Here is a 24,932-nt window from a genome sequence, read left to right as displayed (position 1 = left end):
AACCAAGGGATCCGTTCCTGGGGCCGTGGCAAAGAGCGGCCGGCCGCCATCGGCCAGAGAAGGCATGGGCCCTACCCGAGTTGTAGTTGTCTTCCCATTCTCTTCTTCTTTCGGCGCCTTGCAGGCCACAAGGGGGGGATGTCTTGCATATGCCTCCGACCCCCCCCTCTCTTCATCGCCTGGTCCGGCCATAACAAATGTCAGCAAGACGCCGTGGGGTGCACTGGGAGGGAGAGGCGGCGCGGACGAGCCTCTCCCGCCTCCCCAGGTGGAGGCCCCTCAGCTGCACCCCCAACGATCCACGCACCCGGCAAAGGGTTCGTCCACTGTGGCGGTATAGGGACGCTCCACGAGCCCAGCAAAGGACTCGCCCACTGTTGCGGTACAGCGACGCTCCACTCACCCAGCAGGGTCTCGTCCACTGTGGCGGTGCAACGATGCTTCGCCCGACAGGCTTGAGTCCATCTGCTCCTGCAACCCAGTGACTGCCGGTGGTTGCAGATCTCCTAAAAATGGCGGTCGACTTTGCAGGAATGGGCCTGGCGTGAAAAGTTGGCCTGGTCGCCTGTTAACCAGAAAATGGGCCCCTGTCTTTCCTTTCAAAATGCTGCCAACAATATTTTCTGAATGGAAGACACCTGTCCAGAGGCGTTCTCCCAAACTTTGAAGATTCTACGAGAGCTGCGGAGGGCCCTCGGCCTCCGCGGGCCTCCGACCGCCCCCGATGGAAAAGGACTGCCATGATTGCCCGCAGAACGACCAAAGCGTAGTCACGAGACGTTGGCGACGCCAGCCTCAGTTTGAATGACCAAAAATCCTGCAGACTACTGATTCGATCGGTTCCGGTGGAACATCAGTATGACCCGGTAGGAAAGATTGTTGCCCCTCCCTTTTCTTTGATTGATGGTTCATGTCACCGGTCCCTTCTGTTGCCCCTTAACGGAACTTCTGGACTGCCGAAAGAGATTCTGGTCCAACCCCGAGTTGGTGGAGACATTTTGACTATACTTGGGCCCGCCTGACCCCACCCAAAATGGCGCCGATATAAACGAAACTCGCAATTCCCCGTTGTGTTCCGGATGCTCAGACTTCAGATCATGAAATATGGATGCAGTTCTTGAAGCACATGGCGGGAGGGGATGAGTATTGCTTGAACATTCGGACAATGAATTGATATTAAGTTCTGACGCATCATTAATTACAGTATTATTGAAAGGTCGATTTTTCAACACTGATGGTACTTGCCCACAATGAATTTTCGATATGATTCTATTGCACTTATCGTACCTTGATGAAATAAAATGACCACCGACTCAGTTATGTTTTCCTCAGATAAATATGCCCTCTTGTACAGCCCCAGTCTGCTCCGTGGCTGGCCCACGTAGTTTTAGGCCTGCATTTGTGCGTCATCACTTTCGTGGTTGTATGCCTGCATTTGTACGTCATCATTTTTGAATAAAGATTTTGTGAAAACCAAATGTAATAGTAGCTCTTGAATTGGTAAGTTCGAATACATAGCCATTGTTTCCGATCTCCGTAAAATACAGGCGAAATAAAGCAAGTCGGTTACTGAAAGGTCAAAAATCAAAGTGCCCAGAAATAGTGAAAATGTAAATGATCCAAGTATGTTACGTGTATTTTTTTCTTTTGTGCAACATAAGGCAATCGATAAAGGTCCCGGTGTTCTGTTTTACCTTGTATGCCACATATCTCAGGGAAATTGTTTCAGGTGTACACAAAAGAAAAACTCGAATTACTAACAATTTTTGGGGCAGATTTACAAACCCCTATCTCCATGGGAACGTCACTTTTTGCGATATTCCCGTGGCGATATGGGTTTCGCCCTATGTACAAGGCACCGTTGAGCCACTTACTATGGCTTAACGCTGCTTTGCAAATAAGAACCACTTTCATGCAATACTTAACGTGAAAGAGGTGGGCAGTGGGTGTTGCAATGGGCGTTCCACTGCAACAGCCATTGATTTTTTAACGCTGCCTCCTATTTACAAGGGCAGCATAAATAGGAGACTGCGCCATAATTAAAACCAGGAAACACCTGGACTTAACTTGACGAAACGAGGATAAATGCTTTATTTCTCCTCGATTTTGCTTTTTTCATGTGTGCTGCCTTATGCAGTACACATGGAAAAAGCAAAACGCCTTGGATTTTTTATGTTCAGGAAGGAGGATCTTCCTGTACATAAACAATCTTCCCCTGCACGCAGTCACACTTGCACTATGGTGCAAGGGTGCCTGCATTGCCGCTACCCTGCTAAGTGTAGCGCAAGTGCAGGGGGAAACACAGGGCTGCACCATATTCTTGTAAATATGGCCAAAACCCTCGTTTCCGAAGTGGTGGACCGTGTCATTAGGCCAAGGAGGATAACGACACGCTCCTCCACTTTTGTGAATTTACAAAAAACTAAATAATTTAATGGGAAGATTGGTGCTGCATCCCAGTGACAAACCTTTACATGGCTGGTTTTATTTTGCTGTTCGAGGCTCCTGCTCCTGCAAGGGCCAGTCTGGAAACCAAAAGCAGCCCTAGAAAATGTTTTCAGACCAGTCCCCATACGGTGCATACCAAGTGCAATGAGTGAGCCTGACCACTACAGAGGGTGCTTTGGAATGCTCTCCCCCAAAGGTTTTTGGGAAACAATGGTGCAGTCTACAACACAGTTATCATTACAGATTGAATTTTATTAGCTTTCAAAGAATAGTAAATGAAGACCTTATTATGCACAAGGATACGACAATCTAGGAAGAAAAATAAGTTACTTACAAAAGCAGTAAGTAACCCACTGACCTATGCATATAACATTTTTTTAAATTAAATACATGGTACATATTATTTGCAGTAACCCTCTGTGCTACATTAGATAAGTTGAAGTTGCCACTGGACAAAACTCTCCTCTCTCCAGCAGGTACATTAATCACTGGTGTTATCTTGACACTTTTATTGTTGCTCCAAAACTGATAATTCTGCAAGGAACTTTGAAGTGCTTTTAAAACTGCTGCCTGCGGACCCCCTGAGAATGGGTCAAGGACCCCTGGGGGTCCGCGGACCACAGTTTGGGAAACACTGGTCTAACCACTAGCATTTTCATGTATCGTTCCTAAACTGAAAGGCCAGAGACCTTCATCCATTTATTAACATATAATGAGCCTTATTTATGTTAAAAGTAATGCACCGGCGGCGCAAGGCCTTCATAAATCTGCCCCAATATACTTCCTCATAAGAGTGTATAATTAATTTTGCTAAACCATATTCATTTTTCATCAACTATACCGTTTGTATTTTATGTACTAGTGGCTATACCGATTACTTTGTTTTTTACAATGTCTGCACTCGTATTAGATAAGAAACTTGCCTTGAAAACAGTGCATTTCTGAATAAACATTTCAAATATACACGTTCTCTCTTTTAATCCATAATCTCAACTAAAATGATTGTATATTGAAACAGTATTCATGAGTTCCACGTAACTTCAGCTGTACTAACTTAATATTTTCTTTTGTCGACCTGATTTACTCATACTAGAACCCACAGGCCTATAACAGCCCGTGAACCCTTTCTTTTACAGTACATGACAAAACAAACAGTTACAGACTTACCTTTACCAATGCTTTGTACGATGTACAACAGTGACAGTCACAAAATAGATATTCGTTTGACAGAAGTCTCAATTATGCTGCTATCACTGCAACCAAAATTCAATGGCACAGATATCCAGTCAATACAGACTCATATATGTCTCTTCAGCCAATCATATTTCCTCCCGCAAAATGTTGTATTCAAATTCACATTTCAGTTGGTTGTCCCTCACAATATTTTCAATGTCACATAAAAGTCACCCATCACCCACTGCCATCTCTGGCTGTTTCCATGGTAACACCTCATTCTGCACCTGGCTGAAGGCACAGGTCAAAAGTTCATATCTCAACGTTCTACAGCAAACTAACAACACTGTTTTCCCTCCAGAAACACCTGCCTATCCACAGCTCTGTTACATGTCATTTTTTTCACACCCAATACTACTTTTTCTTTTACATAACATTAACATGCAACGTAGTCTTCAATCTTCACGTATTAGAATCAACCAATCATCTTTTGTTTTTCAACCACACCAAGCCTCATCCATTTTTTTAATCCTGAATTTCAGCTTCTAACTGCCATTCCACTTCCACAACCCATCGGAGCACGACTGCATCTGCCTTGAAAATGAAGGTTTGGCTTTTAGGACACAGCTATATTCACTGGAGTGGAAAATATGCAGCAAGCAGACGAATTTCCAACCTTGATTTACCAAATGTGCAGATAACGTGGATTGGGCAAAGAGGATTAAGATGTCACCAATTAATACCATTGGTGAAAACTTTTATGCATCTCCCAGAACCAGACCTTATAATTGTGCACTGTGGTGGGAACGATCTAGGCACATTGACTGGGGTAGGTCTGGAAATGCTTCTAAAAGACACCTTTAGACAATTGATGACACTTTTTCCTCGAACTGCCTTGGTATATTCCAATATATGCCAAAGACAGAAATGGAATTGGTCCAATCAACATTGTGCACAAATTGAGAAAGCAAGGAGACATGTTAATAAATCTGTTTCTGCTTTCCTCAGAGATTATAGCATGGGTTCTATTTACCACAACAACTTGCGTTACCACATGCAAGACATCTATAGGACAGATGGTGTTCATTTCACGGATGAGGGAAACAAAATCTTCCTCTGCAACATCAGACTCTGCATCGGTACTTACTTATAAATGCAGAAACAACTCAATAAACACAAGGGCTCTTTTCAGAGCCACCTTATATCAAAGCACTCAAACTTCTGATTTATCTCCATTTTCACACTCTTGTAAATAGGTGTGCGCGCCCGAGTGCGCGCACCCCGCAACTTTTTTTCGAAAAAAAATATATATATATTTTCGCCTTTAAGGACCTTACTGCACACCCTGAGAAAACCTACGCAGCAAAACAACCTCTACCTTCTCCCCTTTCCATGTTCCAACGCTTTGAAATGACAATATATTTACTCGCAGTGACAAAATGGCAGTCAACACTTCCTGATTTCCTTCGAATCGAACGTTAACAGACGTCACGCAGCAAAAAAAAATTCCGCTCGCGCGCAGCCGCTCGAGTGCGCGCACCCGTCCGCGCTTATAGATATATAATTGACTTTAACTTTAATTTTCTCAGCAACTACTGAACGGATTTACACCATTCCACAAAAGGCGTAATCTGCGAGCCGGTCTCTACAGTTTTGCCAAATTTCTTATAAATCCATTCAGCCGTTCGACCTGTAGCCGTGTCTAAACGTCCTATGGAAAATAACATGGAGAAAACACGTTTTGGGACCCCCCTTTTATCTCAGCCCCCACTTCACCAATCCCCCCCAAATTTTTAGGGAAGGAGCGCAGCGGACTGAGCCATCTTCTTTGAGAAATTCGCAAAGATTCATCCACCAGGGCCAAAGTTAATCCAAATAGAATGTTGACGATTTCCTATGGAAACTAGGTCCTAACTATAACTACCTACTGGCGACCGCCAGTAGGTAATATATATATATCTATATATATATATATATATATATATATATATATATATATATATATATATATATATATATATATATATATATATATATCTATATATATATATATATAGATATATATATATTACCTACTGGCGGTCGCCAGTAGGTATATATAGTTAGGATTTTTTCTCTATGGGATTTTAGAAAATTCTATGTCTAATAACTTTGGCGTTTGTGGATGGATTTGGCTGAAATTTTCAGGAAAAGGGCACATTTTGTTTCTGAGCAGCCCTTGAAAATTTGGGGGGGGGGTTTGTCAAGGGGGGCCGAGAAAAAAGGGGGGTCCCAAAACGTGTTTTTAACATTGAGTTTTCCATAGGGCGGTTGGCCTCACTTTTAGCCCGAAGGGCTGAATGGATTTGCACGAAACTTGGCAAAATTGTAGGGACTGGTAGCCCGATGTGCCTTTTATAGGTCTCAATATATGTGCTTCTGTGGATTTTGAGAAATTAACGTTCAAAAAAAGATATATATCTGTAACAGCGGACCGGGCAGCGCTCCAGTTCGCGTACTTTTCGCGCAACGGAGCTTTGTGAAGCAAAGCTGATTGGTTCTCCGGCGTCTGTAAACATTCCAAACAGTCCGTAGCGGCCGCCATCTTGTCTCTCGGTAGGATCGAGAGACAAGAGGAGGCCAAAGCGAAGGGGCAAATGACGATAAGGGGGCATAGTAGATTCTCGCTGACCCCCTAGGTTTGATGTGGAGGTTTTAAAAGGGCCCCGCGGGGCAAAAAATAAATAAAAATAATAATAATCGAACGGCTGAATGGATTTGCACGAAACTTGGCAAAATTGTAGGGACTGGTAGCCCGATGTGCCTTTGCTAGGTCTCAATATATGTGCTCCAGTGGATTTTGAGAAATTAACGTTCAAAAAAAGATATATATCTGTAACAGCGCTCCGCTTCGGAGCTTTGCGAAGCTGATTGGTTCTTCGGCGTCTGTAAACATTCCAAACAGTCCGTAGCGGCCGCCATCTTGTCTCTCGGTAGGATCGAGAGACAAGAGGAGGCCAAAGCGAAGGGGCAAATGACCATAAGGGGGCATAGTAGGTCGTCCCTGACCCCCTAGGTTTGATGCGGAGGCTTTAAAAGGGTCTCGCAGGGCAAAAAAAAATTATATCGTTTTTTTAGTTTTTTTGCGTGGAGTGCGCCCGGTTCGCGAACCGGGAAGCGTTCTGGGGAGCGTACTTTCTTGAAAATTAGTGAAAAAAGTTAGAGTAAAATAATAATTGTGAGTGATCAGATGTAGGGTAGCTCTGAGAAGAGCTTTTGGGTTTATGGTACATTTAGGTACTTATAAGTAGGTACCAATGCACAGTCTTAAATTCAAAATGAAAACTCTGTTGCCCTCATCTGAGAAGTGAACTCCATCTCCTCTGTAGATATCTTGCATGTAGTAACGCAAGTTATTGTTGTACAGGGAGCCCATTCCATGGTCTCTCATGTAAGCTGAAACAGATTTGTTTACATGCTTCCTCGACTTCTCAATTTGTGGACAAAATTGGTTTGACCACCTCCATTTCTGTCTTTGGCATATATTTGAATATACCAAGGCAGTCTGAGGAAAAAGTGCCATCAATTGCTCAAAGGTGTCCTTTAAAAGCATTTCCAGACCTACCCCAGTCAAAGTGCCCAAATCATTACCTCCACAGTGCACAATTAACAGGTCAGGTTTTGGCAAATGCATAAAGGTTTTCACCAATGGTATCAATTGGTGACATTTTAATCCTCTGTGGCCAAACCACTTAATTTCCACATCTTGTAAATTGAGGTTAGGTAAATTCCTGTTCTCAGCATACCTCTGAGCCCAATAGATGTAACTATGTCCAACAATCCAGACAGAAAACATGGTGAGAGAAGGTTCTCCTGCAGTCAGATGAAGTGTGGCAATGAAATGGCAGTTGAAAAAATAAGAGTTTAAAATGAAAAAAACGGTGGAGTTTCTGTGTTAATGAAGCAGTAACAGTGATTGGTGGATTTTGATTGCTGAAAACAGAAAGTTAGGGTGCATGGATGAGTTGTTTGAAAGATGTATTTTGAGTGGTGAAGAAAAAATCATTAAATGAAAGAATGCACTGGATATGAGGTGCACTGAGAGTTCAGAGTTCAATTGCAACATTGTTGTGTGAACTTGCAAACACCAGAGGTCTTCCAAGACGTGTTTGCCATGCAGAAAAGGCATGAAATGGCAGAGGGGGGAAGGGTTTTCATTTGAAAAAAAGTGAGGGAAGAGTTTTGATTGGGTGACATGAGAGATATGTGTGAAGAATTACAGCATTTCTGTGCTTTTGATAGCTGCAGACTCTGGAGTGCATACCTTTTGCTCTGCTGAAGACAAATTGGTGTGTTTCTGAGACTGTTTTGAAACTCAAAGTATTTGCTAAGGTGAGAAAAGATTTCTTTAATTTAGATAGAAAATAGTGTGCTTTAAGGAGAAAATTATGAAGAAAGTTGTGTTTTTCAAATGTTGCTTTGTCTCAAGTGTTTTACAAATAGATTTTGTTTCTTTGAGAAATTGTAATTGGAGAAAATGTGAAGTATTAGTACTGACAGGGTTTTTATGTGCATAGGAGCTGTGGAGTGTTTTCAAATTATGACTTGTAAATCGTTTTTGAGAAAAAGCAATGGTTTTAATATTGATGACAAGGACATAATGGTGTCTGCTTCTTTATAAGGTAATTGAGAGTCTCTGATGTTATTTTTCCCATTTCAATGTAAGAAGTTTGTCTGTGGAGCAAATTGCTTGTAAATATGCTCCCACCTGTGCATGGCAAATTTAGATTTTGAATGTTTGCGTTACATAGGCATGTTAAAGGTGACTGAAACATGCTGCAAAGGCAATCAAAAAACGCTTTTATGTGTCTTAAGGACATTTTAAGTCATTTCCCCATGTGCAGTGTTTTCAAATTATGAGTTGAAAATCGTTTTTGAGGTAAAGGAATGTTTTCAAAATTTATGTGCGCCATATGCCCCCAAATTTCTTTTTCAGGGGTGCAGCAGGGTGTTCTTGAGACACCCCTGCACCCTCGGAAAAATTCGTAATTTGCGATGAGGTAATTGCTAATCGCAAATTGCACCTTCATTCCTATGGGCCTCCTGCTGCATGGAAATGAATGGGTAATTTGTAATTAGCAAATAGCTCATCGCAAACTAGGAATGGTAAAGAATCGCTATTTATTCCTTAAAGTTCGCTATTTAGGAAATGCTAAAAACTTTGATGATACATATGGCGGTTCATCTCTAACAAGATAAGAAGCATAGGGATAGATTTATGATGACTGGCGCATCACCAGGGATGTGTTAGTCATTCTGTGCCGCTGTTCCGTCACCTATGGTGTGCTGCATTTACAATGCGGTGCATCATGGGGCAAAAACAGCAGAGATGCGTGACGTATCTGTGCCGTAAAGGTGGCGCATTGCTGGAGTTGTATCGCAAGTGTGATGAAGCTCCAGCAAGGCTCAGGGGTGTCCCTGTCGCAGGGTTTCTGTTCTCACACAGAACTGTGGACAGAGGATTGGAACCTCGGCGAATTAGGGTGCCCCAAAACTCACCTTAGTAATCAAAAACCCCTTAGCAAGCTAGGTACAGTGTCACATTGGATATAACAAACTCTCAATGTTTAGACAATCCAGAATATGAACTTATAGTACCTCAGGATACGTGGAACTCATGAACAGTCGGTCGTTATATATTTCTTAGAAACCAGAACATGGAGTTAAGAAGAACACATGTGTATTTGAAATGTTTATTTACAAATGCCGTCTTCTCAGGCGTAGTATCTTAGATAATAGAAGTACACATATTATCAGTAGCAAAATTACCAGCATAGTTACTAGTACATAAAAAGCGAATGGTGACAGTATGTTAACATGCTGTAAATGAATAAGAGTTAGCAACACTTATAAGCAGCCGCGGGCCGTGGAGGGAGTTACGGTGGGGCAGGGAGGCGGGGAGGGGGAGGGGCAGGGTGGAGAGGGCTCCACCCTGCCCCTCCCCCTCCCCGCCTCCCTGCCTCACCGTAACTCCCTCCACGGCCCGCGGCTGCTTATATCTGACCCTCCCTAATACACATATTATATTATTTGCTAAGAAGGTCTCTTTGTGTTGGTTTAGGGCGTGCCCATACTTTAGTGTCTTAGATTTGAAGGAATCACATCAGCATACACCAGCTCTCTCTTCATGTGAACCGCATCAAGTGTTGTGTATGTGTGTTCGGCAAAGCAATATAAAACCCGCCTCATGCCCAGAATTGGCAGAAGCTGCACTTATGTTATGAGTATGAAGTCGTGGAGATCAGACCTCATAACAATTCTGTATCGTGTTGTTCTTGAAACTTCAGCAGTCGCTGTACAGATATAGTTTAACAAGCAAAGCAGATAGTAGAGCAATAACATATTATTCTCATGTAAACCACGATGAACTACTAGGTTGAAAGCTAAAGCAACAACTAAGTGTCGTGTGCAGAAGTTGCAAAAAAGGAAAAATGGCGTTTAAACCGGTAATGAGCCCATGCTAACTTAACACGGTGTAAAGATATCCAGGATCTAGATGACACTTCCCCATGATCCGGAAACGAACTGAATAAGATAATAGAAGTGGCATCTCATGAGAGCAGATTGCAACTTTATATGTGGACGGTCCGCAAGGTAAAACATTAAAAACTAGGAAAATTTAATGCTAAAGAAAAATAAAACAGCCAACTACTTTATCGAGGCTTAAGCCAATAGGCAAGCTAAATAATAAAAACTTGACAAATAAGTCAATGAATTGTCAATGAAATGCTAGTACTCAGCATATCAAACATGAAAAAGGTCTATGACATAACTGTGTATGCAAAATAAGCTGCAACAGCCTCCAATAGGAAGTCACCGTCTTCATCCGAAAAGAGTTCAGCCATCCAATTTAAAAGCGGAAAAGAACATACGTGCTCTCCCAGCACCGGATCCTCTATCACCATCAGAGGACAGCTCGGTGGGTTTTCAAGAAAGCTCTGTTCCAAGAAAGACTGTGTTGCCGCCAGTAAATTCCAGGGACCAATTAGTCCATGCATCAATGCCACAGCCATAATCCTTTCGCCAGGACAAACCAACTCGTGAGTAATGATAGGAGTCATCAGCTGATTAAAGTCGACGTCAGGAGAAACCGGTCCGCAGAGACACAAATCAATGGCCCAATCGAAATCACAGGTCAGGCAGTGAAATACAGGCTGGACACAGGTGAAGTAGGAGAATCGAAAAGATAATCCATATGCCGTGCTTAATATCGCCAACGGCATTGTGCCATAATATTCAAGCATGCGATTGCGGAACAGCGTCAGCAGCTGCAGGGCGGGAGCTTGCACAGGAGGGACATCCATATTTAAAAATGTAAAAAAGCACAAGAGCGTCCGCTGGTAATGCAAGTAAAAATGGGAATCCACCAAGCACAGTGGAAAAAATAGAATGAAAGAAAGCAGGGATGACTCCAAAGATTTTCTCAAATGAAGTCACGAGACCACTGGTAACAACTTTAAAAAAGTGCGCCAGGCCCTTTGTGGAGGACGCGTTAAAGATAGTCCGAACCATCTTGCTGAAATGGAAAGGCAAATCTGTATTTAAAAGGGTCTGCACCTCTGTACGGGTGTTCGCTATGTGAAGCACGAAAGTTTCACGGGCCGAACTCAAGGCCACCTCTCTCTGAGACAAAAGAGCTCTTATTCTTGCCATGCCGTTGAAATGTGCTCCCAAGGTTGGTATTTGTGGCCAGATTGAAAACTCCCTATGTTCATGTGTGGGAGGAAATAGAACATTTCTGCAGCAAATAACCCGTTCACTTACTGTTACGATAAAAGGAATACTTTTAATTAACCCAGAACAATCTTCATTATTGAGCATCAAATAACTACCATTTTCCAACAACTTGAACGTGGGGATGATAGCAGGAACTGGCGTGCCTTGCAACACGCAAGCCATATTTGGTCGGTGTTTGTTGCATGAACCGTGTAACTGTATGTGCCTACACATTAGTGAATGATCTGGCGTCTCAGTGCATTCCTCTCCATTCAGATAAACTTCTTGATCATCTTTGAAACATCTGTATGTGTATGGAAGCGACCAGACCTCATGAAGAAAACCACTACCTAAAGGTGCATAACGACCTATTGGTATATATTTCATACAATTTGAAAACTTATATAAAGCAAAAGGCAGCGTTATTAAACCGTGGATAAGGCACGTTGCCAAAGCAGCCAACCTTTTGGATTTATACTGGAAATGTTAAAGGAAGAATTATGGAGTAGGGCCTGTAAATCTTTAATGGACAACCGAGTAAAATTACTCCAACCATCATATTCCTCTAACTCCGGGATAGTAGGGGTGTTTAATTTTTTAGAAGTAGCCAATCCAAAGCATTTGGTCTGGGAAATTGTTTCATTCACAAACAACATATGATTTGGGATGAGATATGCACGGTGCAAAGCCTCAGTGCCTTTTACCTGCCAGGTTCGTGAACCCCAAACTGATGTAGATCCTGGATATCTTTACACTGTGTTAAGTTAGCATGGGCTCATTATTGGTTTAAACGCCATTTTTCCTTTTTTGCAACTTCTGCATACGACACTTAGTTGTTGCTTTAGCTTTCACCCTACCTGCGTCAAGATCTATGCCTGCTTCAAGCAGGCGCAGGGTTTTGATGCAGCTTTGTCCTATCTGATTGTAAATGCGGCAGACTGTGGGTGGTAGAGCAGCGGTGCACGTTAACTGGTGCATCTCTGGGGATGTGCTAGTTAATATAAATCTGCCCCTTTCCATACATACTGAGCATGTCATGAATGATGTAATATGTGACATCATCAGCAGTGGATTACGGGTAATAGTATCTCTAGTTTACTCCCCTATAGCTGTCTTTCTTTTAACATAACTGTCTGTTTCCTTCCCTTATACTTACTGTTTTTTTGGTTCGCTTCCGGTTCGCGTACCGGCGAGCGAACTGGGAAGCGAACTAAGAGAAATAGAGGTTGGCACAGTTCCAAATATTGTACCAATTTTTTAATACCGGGGAGGTAGTTCTGAAAAGAACTTTTTTTTTATTGTTTTTGTTGTTTTATATTTTTTTAATTATTTTTCTGAACATTTTTTTACTTTTTTTGATTTTTTCTGAACAGTTTTATATTTTTTTTGTTTTTTTTTGGAGGGGGCAACGAAAACGATTCATTGTAAAGGGCTCAACAGGAGCAACAAAAAAAAAAAAGAATTTATTGTTTGGGGCGTTTCGGACAAACATGAGCATGATTGTCAATAGCTCTGTTGATCAGAGTGATGCTACTTTCTCCGTAGCAAATGAATCCACTGCAATGTACGCAGACTTGTTTTACTTCACGAAATCTCGTTTGTATATTTGGCACCATCTCCCTGCCCTCTGGTCCCGTTACTTCCGGTACAACAGATCTTCTGGCCATAATAGGGAGATTATCTAGCTCGTTACGAAACTGTGCAGCACTGTAGTTGTTAGGATGCCACCTAGTCATATGGCGATGCATTGTGTAGTTTCCGAAACTGTATTTTTTGTCGGTCCCTCTGGACAGTCTATCTTGACATATAAGGCAAGTTACGTATCTTGCATTTACTTTTTTCTGACCTTTGGGAATTTTAAAAAATTGCCAAATTAAGTTTTCTTTCCGGTGAGACGTCCTGGGCTCCTCAGGCAAAAAGTGCCTCTCTTCGTGCTCTTCGTCCTGTTCCTCTTCTTCCTCTTCTTGCTGAATTATAACTTGAGCAGGTGGTCCACTCTTCCTTGGATGTGGTGGAGGTGGTGGGGAAGCACCAGCTGAAGCTACTAAAGAAGCCATTGCTCACTGGTAACAAAGGGTCTTTCTCTCACAATGATGAAAGTCAGAGTGAGGAAAGAAGGAGGGATTTTCATCATTTGGGAAAAACAATAACGCGGCAGTTGCGGTAGAGAAACGTTTACCGGCTCGCGGTCTATTTCGCGGCATCAAGGTCAGCTAACGGGAAGTTTCCCGATTCGCGAAGCGGGAACGAAGAAAAAAAAATATTAAAAAAAAAATGTATTAATAAACATATAAAATATATTTTTGGATTTAAAGAAGAATACATTTTACAGCTACAGATATTAGCTGTTAAAAAACCAATGAAATTCACTGAAAAAACCATAGGTTATAGACCATATATAGTTAGGAATTAGCATTTAGAAAACCTTATTTTACTCACACAAAACCATTGAAATTCCATATATAGTTAGTTGCACTAACTATATATCGCGCACCCGCAATCCACTGCTGATGATGTCACATATTACATCATTCATGACATGGTCAGTGACATCACTGATGACATCACTGATGACATCTCAAATGACATCACTGATGACATCACTGATGACATCTCAAATGACATCACTGATGATATCTCATTTGACATCAATGGTCACATCAATGATGATATCATTAATGTGACAATACAATGCATCTCCTCACACTTTAATATAACCTCTGTTACACCCAGTGTTAAATACAGAGTATAATTTTTGAAACCATTGACACACCAATACTAGTTACTACATACGCACTCACTGATTCCTACGTCTACACACACATTCACTCATTCACCCATACAATCATTCATACACACAATCACTCATCTTTACAACACTATCATATGCACTCATACACCTATACAGACACTCACACTCTGCCACTCATCCATGGAGTTACTCACACACCTAGTCAGTCCTGAAAAGAATCAATCACACTTCCATTTTCTCATCTATACAGTTAAACACAAAACACCTTACATTTTTGAAACATATACTAACACATACTTACTCTCTTATAGAATCACTGATACAAGTACACATTGATCTGCACAGAGTCACACACCTCCCAGCCAGCCATACACACACTCAGTCTCCCATACAAATACTTGTGCAACCAATCAATAACCCATATAGCTACTTATATAGCTACTGATCAACACATGCAGCAGCTTGCACAACAACAGACATACTGATGCACACTTTCAGACAGTTTAGTCACTAACCCGTGCATTCAGTAAGACGCATTTAATCACTCACTCATACAGTCAATCACGCACCTACTAAAACCTTCATTCAGACACTTATACATCCACTCATTCTTCAATATGTAAAACATATTTAAACTTTACAGAAACACATAATCACTGGATGTTGTCATCAGTGATGTCATCACCATGTGGACTTTTCTGACCTTTTTTAACTCTTTTTTCACGCTCACTTCTTTATCTCTCAGGTCCCTCACACACATGCACCCATTGGCCAGGAACAAAAGAACTCCACCAAAAGAGTAGCACATTTGTGCTACCCGTCAGGCATTGCACCGCCAGCCTGTCGTTGGAGCAGGAGGCCAATGATGACACGAGACAACCATCAGGTAGGATGACAACGGTCGTCCAGCTTTTTAGTTGTGTGAGGCATCCTAAGTTCCGATAAGGGATTACGTTTCTCCCTGTCATGGTTCTATACCAGCTACACCATTCCCAGTGAGAGAGTTGTTATTATCATTATTATTACTATCCTTCCAACCCTTCCTTGCCCTTGGGGAACTCTGTACAATCTTGTTGTTTACAGCCTCGTAGGACATGTACATTGGACCCCGGTAAATATTGTCCTCCCCTTGTCCCCCCTTGTTGTTAATAATGTCACTGACCATGTCATGAATGATGTAATATGTGACATCATCAGCAGTGGATTGCGGGTGCGCGATATATAGTTAGTGCAACTAACTATATATGGAATTTCAATGGTTTTGTGTGAGTAAAATAAGGTTTTCTAAATGCTAATTCCTAACTATATATGGTCTATAACCTATGGTTTTTTCAGTGAATATATATATATATATATATATCTATATCTATATCTCTATATATATAGAAATCCACAATCCTGAAGCGCCGAACAGCAACAGCAACGGACACAGCCAGGTACAGACCACAAACCAAGGTTTCACAAAGAAATATTGTGCTTTATTCCATCAATGGGGATGGCGGCATGACGCGTTTCGTCCGGGAAACCCGGACTTGATCTATATATATATATATATATATATATCCAGACACCCTCCAGCAGAACTGTAGGAAGAGGCACACGCGGGGAGTTCAGGAAAAGCCTTTAATTGGACACGCAGGTAAGGCATAATGCATTTCGACAAAAAGTCTTCCTCAGATGCCCCTGCTGCATTAACAAAAACAGTCCAGCGCTTCCACTTAAGATCCACCTGCAAGTCTACTATTGGTGAGACAAAGCACCTCCCCTGCCATGTGATCGCTCACCTGTTGTAGTGCTGTTTGCACTTCAGCACCCAGAATGCAACATCCCTGGGTTGGTGCTGCGCGGGGAAATAGAAATAATGTCCATGTGGCTGTGGTGCACTGTAGAGTGGAGCGCACTGTTGATGATGCACATAAAAGTCCTCGGGCTTCCCTGTGTCCCCGCATTCATCTGTACCCCCACGGCACAAGTCCGCTGAGTCCTAGGCTGGATAGATGTCCAAACCTATCCGTGAAGTCACGAAACTGCTGTGAGTGAACTCTGCCTGACTGGCGCTTGTAGAGGTGTTCTGTTGCCGTCCGATACCTCGGTTGCAAAAGAAAAACTGCTCACGCAGAAGCCAGTGATACAGCAGTCAACTTGTCAGATGTGGCCTCTTGAAGCGTCTCTGGCTGACGCTATAATTATCCAGACACCCTCCAGCAGAACTGTAGGAAGAGGCACACGTGGGGAGTTCAGGAAAAGCCTTTAATTGGACACGCAGGTAAGGCATAATGCATTTCGACAAAAAGTCTTCCTCAGACGCCCCTGCTGCATTAACAAAAACAGTCCAGCGCTTCCACTTAAGATCCACCTGCAAGTCTACTATTGGTGAGACAAAGCACCTCCCCTGCCATGTGATCGCTCACCTGTTGTAGTGCTGTTTGCACTTCAGCACCCAGAATGCAACATCCCTGGGTTGGTGCTGCGCGGGGAAATAGAAATAATGTCCATGTGGCTGTGGTGCACTGTAGAGTGGAGCGCACTGTTGATGATGCACATAAAAGTCCTCGGGCTTCCCTGTGTCCCCGCATTCATCTGTACCCCCACTGCACAAGTCCGCTGAGTCCTAGGCTGGATAGATGTCCAAACCTATCCGTGAAGTCACGAAACTGCTGTGAGTGAACTCTGCCTGACTGGCGCTTGTAGAGGTGTGCTGCTGCCGTCCGATACCTCGGTTGCAAAAGAAAAACTGCTCACGCAGAAGCCAGTGATACAGCAGTCAACTTGTCAGATGTGGCCTCTTGAAGCGTCTCTGGCTGACGCTATAATTATCCAGACACCCTCCAGCAGAACTGTAGGAAGAGGCACACGCGGGGAGTTCAGGAAAAGCCTTTAATTGGACACGCAGGTAAGGCATAATGCATTTCGACAAAAAGTCTTCCTCAGACGCCCCTGCTGCATTAACAAAAACAGTCCAGCGCTTCCACTTAAGATCCACCTGCAAGTCTACTATTGGTGAGACAAAGCACCTCCCCTGCCATGTGATCGCTCACCTGTTGTAGTGCTGTTTGCACTTCAGCACCCAGAATGCAACATCCCTGGGTTGGTGCTGCGCGGGGAAATAGAAATAATGTCCATGTGGCTGTGGTGCACTGTAGAGTGGAGCGCACTGTTGATGATGCACATAAAAGTCCTCGGGCTTCTCTGTGTCCCCGCATTCATCTGTACCCCCACTGCACAAGTCCGCTGAGTCCTAGGCTGGATAGATGTCCAAACCTATCCGTGAAGTCACGAAACTGCTGTGAGTGAACTCTGCCTGACTGGCGCTTGTAGAGGTGTGCTGCTGCCGTCCGATACCTCGGTTGCAAAAGAAAAACTGCTCACGCAGAAGCCAGTGATACAGCAGTCAACTTGTCAGATGTGGCCTCTTGAAGCGTCTCTGGCTGACGCTATAATTATCCAGACACCCTCCAGCAGAACTGTAGGAAGAGGCACACGCGGGGAGTTCAGGAAAAGCCTTTAATTGGACACGCAGGTAAGGCATAATGCATTTCGACAAAAAGTCTTCCTCAGACGCCCCTGCTGCATTAACAAAAACAGTCCAGCGCTTCCACTTAAGATCCACCTGCAAGTCTACTATTGGTGAGACAAAGCACCTCCCCTGCCATGTGATCGCTCACCTGTTGTAGTGCTGTTTGCACTTCAGCACCCAGAATGCAACATCCCTGGGTTGGTGCTGCGCGGGGAAATAGAAATAATGTCCATGTGGCTGTGGTGCACTGTAGAGTGGAGCGCACTGTTGATGATGCACATAAAAGTCCTCGGGCTTCCCTGTGTCCCCGCATTCATCTGTACCCCCACTGCACAAGTCCGCTGAGTCCTAGGCTGGATAGATGTCCAAACCTATCCGTGAAGTCACGAAACTGCTGTGAGTGAACTCTGCCTGACTGGCGCTTGTAGAGGTGTTCTGCTGCCGTCCGATACCTCGGTTGCAAAAGAAAAACTGCTCACGCAGAAGCCAGTGATACAGCAGTCAACTTGTCAGATGTGGCCTCTTGAAGCGTCTCTGGCTGACGCTATAATTATCCAGACACCCTCCAGCAGAACTGTAGGAAGAGGCACACGCGGGGAGTTCAGGAAAAGCCTTTAATTGGACACGCAGGTAAGGCATAATGCATTTCGACAAAAAGTCTTCCTCAGACGCCCCTGCTGCATTAACAAAAACAGTCCAGCGCTTCCACTTAAGATCCACCTGCAAGTCTACTATTGGTGAGACAAAGCACCTCCCCTGCCATATGATCGCTCACCTGTTGTAGTGCTGTTTGCACTTCAGCACCCAGAATGCAACATCCCTGGGTTGGTGCTGCGCGGGGAAATAGAAATAATGTCCATGTGGCTGTGGTGCACTGTAGAGTGGAGCGCACTGTTGATGATGCACATAAAAGTCCTCGGGCTTCCCTGTGTCCCCGCATTCATCTGTACCCCCACTGCACAAGTCCGCTGAGTCCTAGGCTGGATAGATGTCCAAACCTATCCGTGAAGTCACGAAACTGCTGTGAGTGAACTCTGCCTGACTGGCGCTTGTAGAGGTGTGCTGCTGCCGTCCGATACCTCGGTTGCAAAAGAAAAACTGCTCACGCAGAAGCCAGTGATACAGCAGTCAACTTGTCAGATGTGGCCTCTTGAAGCGTCTCTGGCTGACGCTATAATTATCCAGACACCCTCCAGCAGAACTGTAGGAAGAGGCACACGCGGGGAGTTCAGGAAAAGCCTTTAATTGGACACGCAGGTAAGGCATAATGCATTTCGACAAAAAGTCTTCCTCAGACGCCCCTGCTGCATTAACGAAAACAGTCCAGCGCTTCCACTTAAGATCCACCTGCAAGTCTACTATTGGTGAGACAAAGCACCTCCCCTGCCATGTGATCGCTCACCTGTTGTAGTGCTGTTTGCACTTCAGCACCCAGAATGCAACATCCCTGGGTTGGTGCTGCGCGGGGAAATAGAAATAATGTCCATGTGGCTGTGGTGCACTGTAGAGTGGAGCGCACTGTTGATGATGCACATAAAAGTCCTCGGGCTTCCCTGTGTCCCCGCATTCATCTGTACCCCCACTGCACAAGTCCGCTGAGTCCTAGGCTGGATAGATATATATATATATATATCTCTACCAGCGGTGATTGACACTAGGCAGTTATGGTGAGGATTTCTTTTCCATAGGAAATACGTTTTTTCGGTTTGGTGATAACTTTGGTATCGTCCGATGAATCTCCACGAAACGTTCTAAAAAAGTGTTCTTTTTTACCTAGTGTTTGCGCGAAAAGATGCAGGGTGATCCATCAAGCAGTTCCTAGAAAAAAGGGAGGGGGTCCCAAAATGGAAAATCCTCATGCATTAGGCAGGGCTACGGTAAAAACTGCTGCAGTCAATAAATTGCTCCTTAAAACGGCAGCAGAGATTATTAATGATGATCTAGACATAGGAAAATGTATGTTACCCCCATGGTAGTGAGCACATCAAAAAATAACATTATATAATATACATTGAGTTACAAAATGGATTTTTACAGTGTGCAGGTAATTGAAAATGCTGCTTTCAGGAGCAATTTAGTGACTGCTGAGATCTGCATTATGAATCCGGTGGTCTTGCTCGGGGCAGGAAAGGAACAGTATACTAGCTATAGTTGGTTTACCTATGTGAAATTAGAGTGGCAAGCTTTCAAATAACAACGCCTTAAATATTAGTTAATACCTTGAATGGCATATATGTACTAATAATAACTTATTACTGTCATTATAAAATAATGAAAAAAACTGTTTTATTCCTATAGATTCTTGTATTATTGAGAAAGAAACAGACTGTTCATACTATTATGGGTCAAGGACAATAAAAGCAAAGCACCTTCAATATACATGATATAAGATCCTGGAGAAAATCAATGGGTAAGAACACTATTAAAATATAAAAAGAGAAACTTAAGGATGTCCCTAGGATCTTTTGTATTTGATACTCATTGTGATAATACACCCTAAGCTCAATAATTGTATGTGTATGAAATTAGACATGGTAAAGAATATATATATTAAAAAAATCATGTCTATTGAGGCTTGATATGTATAAATATACACCATGTTGATAATCTTGTCTTTTGGTTTTAATATGGGTTATTTATAAAAGAATTATAGCAAGAACAACATTGTATGCCCAACCATATGTGTTTAGGTAATCTGTTTAAGAACTTTTTTTTATGGAGATATATATTTGATTTTTTCTCCTAGTTTTAATTCAGCTCTTGGTCCTGAAGAAGGTGGGATAAAGGTGAAGGAGCCACCAAATATCTGCGTCAACACAATAACGTTTTTTCGTACTTTGACTGTATACAGTTGTCTTCTATGACACAATAAGTTTTTTAGTACTGTGATTTTATACCGTCGTTTTCTATGTCATTTTTGGACCAAATATTTTTGATGATGTATCTGATCCAATGGATGGTTAATTATGTTAACACATGTTAGTAGTGTTTTATGTGTATTTTGTAAAATTTTTATGAGACTCAATATTGTGGTTGGAGCACAATTAGTTATTTTTTTACATTGAAGTTCTATCTGTTGTTCTCAGGTTGAGTAAGCATCCAATAAGCGAAGGTTTATATTTTAACAATAGGTCCAGGGGAATAACGTTTGTACTGGTCAGGGAGGGAGGCTCCACGCTATCCTCACCTGTTTAATTGTATTTGGCCTGGGGGACGGGTCCCTGGTGCCTTGTAAAGGTCGAGGGTGATGCTGTACACCCCCTCACCTTCATATATATGTTTTGGCTTTACGTATAGTAATAAAATAATACTTAATATAAAAAAATAGTTACAAATTCAGTGAAAACAACAACTGTTTATGTAGCATTAAAGTTTGGTGTGATTAAAATATCTGTTTTTGTTTTAAAAAAAAGCTTTGGAAATTCGCTGGAAAAAAAAGGTTATAGTTAGGTGAATATGGCAGCGACCATATTAATGTTATGAAATGAAAAAAATACACAGGAATTCACCAGTTATAGTTAGTCGAGCTAACTTTAACTTAGGCCCCCGTCATGCACTGCTTATGACTTCAAATATTAAATCATTTATGACATGTTCTAAGGGCGAAATGTATCAACATTAGGAATTGCAATTTCCTAATTGTGAAACTTACAGAATCACAATTTTGAAATTGCAATTCCTAATGTATGACAGTTATATCAGTAAAATAGCGAAAATGGAATGCATAAAAAAATGAACCTTTTAAGTTTCATTTTTTAAGAGTAAGCATTGGTCCATGTATACACTGCCTTCTCTTAAAAAAAAATGTGTTCAACATTCTCAAAGTGGAAGGAGTACCATGGGGATCCCATCCTATTTGCATGGAAGCACTTCCCCTTTGCGAATGGGTTACCATCAGTTTTGAATTGGTGATGATAAAGCCCAATTTCTTTGTGACTAGATTTCTGTAGCAAAACATTAATACATACAATTCTGATTCAGTATATGGAAAGGACACCCTAAAGGCTACCCTTCCAAATACAAATTCGGAATTGGGTTGCAAACACAAATTGTGATTTGGCAACAAGTTACTGAATCCATTTTTTGCCTTCTGTACATTGAAAGAAGCTTTTTTGCAGCCACAAATGGCCCTGTTCAGCATTCTCTTTTCTTTTTTTTTTTCATTAATATTTTTATTTGCATTTAAACAAGAAATACATAACTCGTGACCGGTTCAACATTTTCAGCCATTTGCGACCTCAAAAAAGCTTTGTACATCTGGCCCATAGTCTCTAGTGTCCTGTAATAGCTGTTGCAACATATTCATCCATGATGTGGCCAGCCAATCAGAGCCCTTGTTCTGCAGAAGCCTCACTCCCACTGGAGCAAGGCAGCCTAAGGGAAAAAAGCTCCCTAGACCCTACTGTCCAGGTGTACAAATAATTTTGTGCCTTAATTTCTCAAAAACTAATGACTGGATTTGCACCAAATCTAAACATTCTGTACCAAGATCTAGCTTCTTGCCAAATTTGGTGTAGTTCTGTTTTGCAGTTTTAATTCTAGTGCTGTTCAAAACTTTTCATGGAAAATGCATGTGGATTTTGTGTTTTGGGACTCCCCCTTTTTCTTGGCCTCTGCTTGATGGATCACTCAGAAAATGTCTAATGCCATCTTCCTCTTTTCCTTAACCAGGGGCTTACTAGTTATTCAGAAACTCATTTTACCAGGATGAATCCTCTCATTTTTCCCAGCTTGGAACTGCTGTTTCTTTTGGGAACAAATTTTATTAAACCATCTAACTATGATGACATGCTTGCTGCGTTCTTTCACTTTTCTTCAGTGTTCTGATGCGGCTAGGAGATGCAAGCTCTTTGCAGGCAATAATACTTTCACTGTTTCCTCCTGTCTGAGGTAAGAGGCCTTCGGTGTATTTACTTACTGTGCTCCACAATACTGTCTTTGCTACCTGGGAACTGAGTGCTGTATTCCTAGCCAAAGAACCTCCTTGATGAACCCTTACTTATGCTCTAATATCCCATTCTTTATCTTTTCCGTATGTTACAGTTGATAATTCAGTCAAGTTCACGTTTTGTCTAGCTACAGAGGAGTATGGTGCTCTCCAGCCTTTGCAGAATTTGACAATTCGCAACGAAGTAACATTTGTCTCACACAGTTCATATCACAGTCTACACCACTTATATTAGGAGGTGACTATAATATTTTACTAGATCCTAAAAAAGATAGACATCCCCCTGCTAGAGTCTTATATTTACCCAGGATACGAGAGTGTTTGGTTAGGCTTAAAGATGATCTATTCTTAATTGATATTTGGTATTTAAAAGGGGATCAAATAAATACGTTTACCTTCAGAAATTACAAATATGGCCATGCCTCAAGAATAGATTTTTTCTTAATAGATAAACTTCTAAGTAATTATGTCAAAACAGTTAAGCATCTGCCGGCTCATCTCTCGGATCATTCACCGGTTCTCCTAAAAATTAAGTTTGAGGATGTTCAGGGCAAGAGAAGATGGACTTTAGATCGAACACTCCTCCTAGATCAAGAAATTATTAGTGAAATAAGATCTATAACGGACTACTATTTTAAGGAAAATGGTGGAATGGAAGTTTCTAAAACAGTAGTCTAGGACGCCTATAAAGCTGTGCTTCGAGGATCATTAGCAGGCATAGCGATAGGTAAAAATAAATTAAAGAAACTAAAAATAACACGAATTTTAGCTGATATATTAGAGAGGCAAGCCAAACTAGAAACTTTAACCACGGTAGAGGACCAGAATAGTTTAAAAAGCGAAATATTGAACCTGAAGCAGGAACTGGTTTTAGATCTAGAGGAAAGAGATGGCGATTTAGTACTCTTTCAAATTATGAATTTGGGAAAATAGCAGCAAATTGTTAGCCTGGAAGCTTAAAACCGACCTAAACAGAAATAAGATAATGGCTATCCGTAAAGAGAATGGTGGACAAATAATAGAAGAAACGGCAGGCATTGAAGAAGCTTTTGAACACTTTTTTCAGGCCTTGTACGTGGAAGATCTATCACCTTCTCCTATAGCAATAGATACATATTTAGACAACTCATGGGTTACCAGGTTAGATGCAGATGAATGTAAAATTTTAAATGCAGACATAACCTTAAAAGAGGTACTGGAGGTAATTACCAATCTTAAAAAAAGCAAAGCTGCAGGGCCTGATTCTATACCTAGTGAGCTTTATTTAACTCTAAAAGATTACTTAGCACCTAGGTTAACTGACCTTTTTAATGCTATTTTTATGGATGGCCTCCCAATCCCTAAATCTTGGAATGAGGCAATAATTAGTTTGATACTAAAATCTGGAAAAGATCCTCTTTGCTGCGAGTCCTATAGACCAATTTCACTTCTTAACGCAGACTATAACATTTTTACTCAGGTTTTAGCAAAAAGATTAGGTTCCTTATCGGTCAAGCTTATTCATAAGGACCAGAAGGGATTTATTAAAGGGAGGTAGTTACATGATCTCACACACCAACTGCTTGGAGCCATCGACATAGCAACACAGGAGAAAGTTCCCTTAGCAATTTTTACTTTTGACGCGGCCAAAGCCTTCGACCGTGTCAACTGGGCATAGTTACAAAAAGTCATTATGCATAACAACTAAGGTCAGAATTTTTCACGGGCAATAACTAATATTTATTCAGCCCCAACAGGGAAAATACTTATTAACGGAAGCACCTCAAACAGTTTTCAAAATAAAAGAGGCACCAGGCAGGGGTGTCCCCTCTCCGCACACCTTTTTAATTTATATATGGAGCCGCTAGCCAATGTGATTAGAGCTTCGGATGAGATTATTCCTTTTAGCTTTAATAGTTGGGATTTAAAAGTGGCATTATATGCGGACGATCTGTTGATTTATTCCAACAGCTTTAACGAGTCTCTTAATAGTATAACTGATTTATTGATAGGTTTGGGAAGTATCTGGTTATCAAATAAATCATCAAAAACTGAGGTAATGCACTGGAATATATTAACTCCACAAATTGGTTCTAGAGGTAAAATTAAATATCTGGGGATCCAAGTCTTGAAAGATATTGATAATATAGCCCAGACAAATCTAGAAATAAAATCTAAAGAGATGAGGAAACTGCTGAAGTCCTGGAGCTGCTTATCTCTTACCTTTATGGGGAGGGCCAATGTTATAAAAATGGCCATCCTTCCGAAATTCACGTTTCTTTTCAACACAATTCCTTTGGAGTTTGATTGATGAGCCTTAAAAAAAGTTCAGGGTGAAATACATTCTTTCATCTGGGCAT

This window comes from Lissotriton helveticus, chromosome 2_1, assembly GCF_964261635.1.
Source record: "Lissotriton helveticus chromosome 2_1, aLisHel1.1, whole genome shotgun sequence".
NCBI classification, from domain to species: domain Eukaryota; kingdom Metazoa; phylum Chordata; class Amphibia; order Caudata; family Salamandridae; genus Lissotriton; species Lissotriton helveticus.
The sequence above is the reverse complement of the archived record's forward strand: the minus strand, read 5'-3'. Positions refer to the sequence as shown.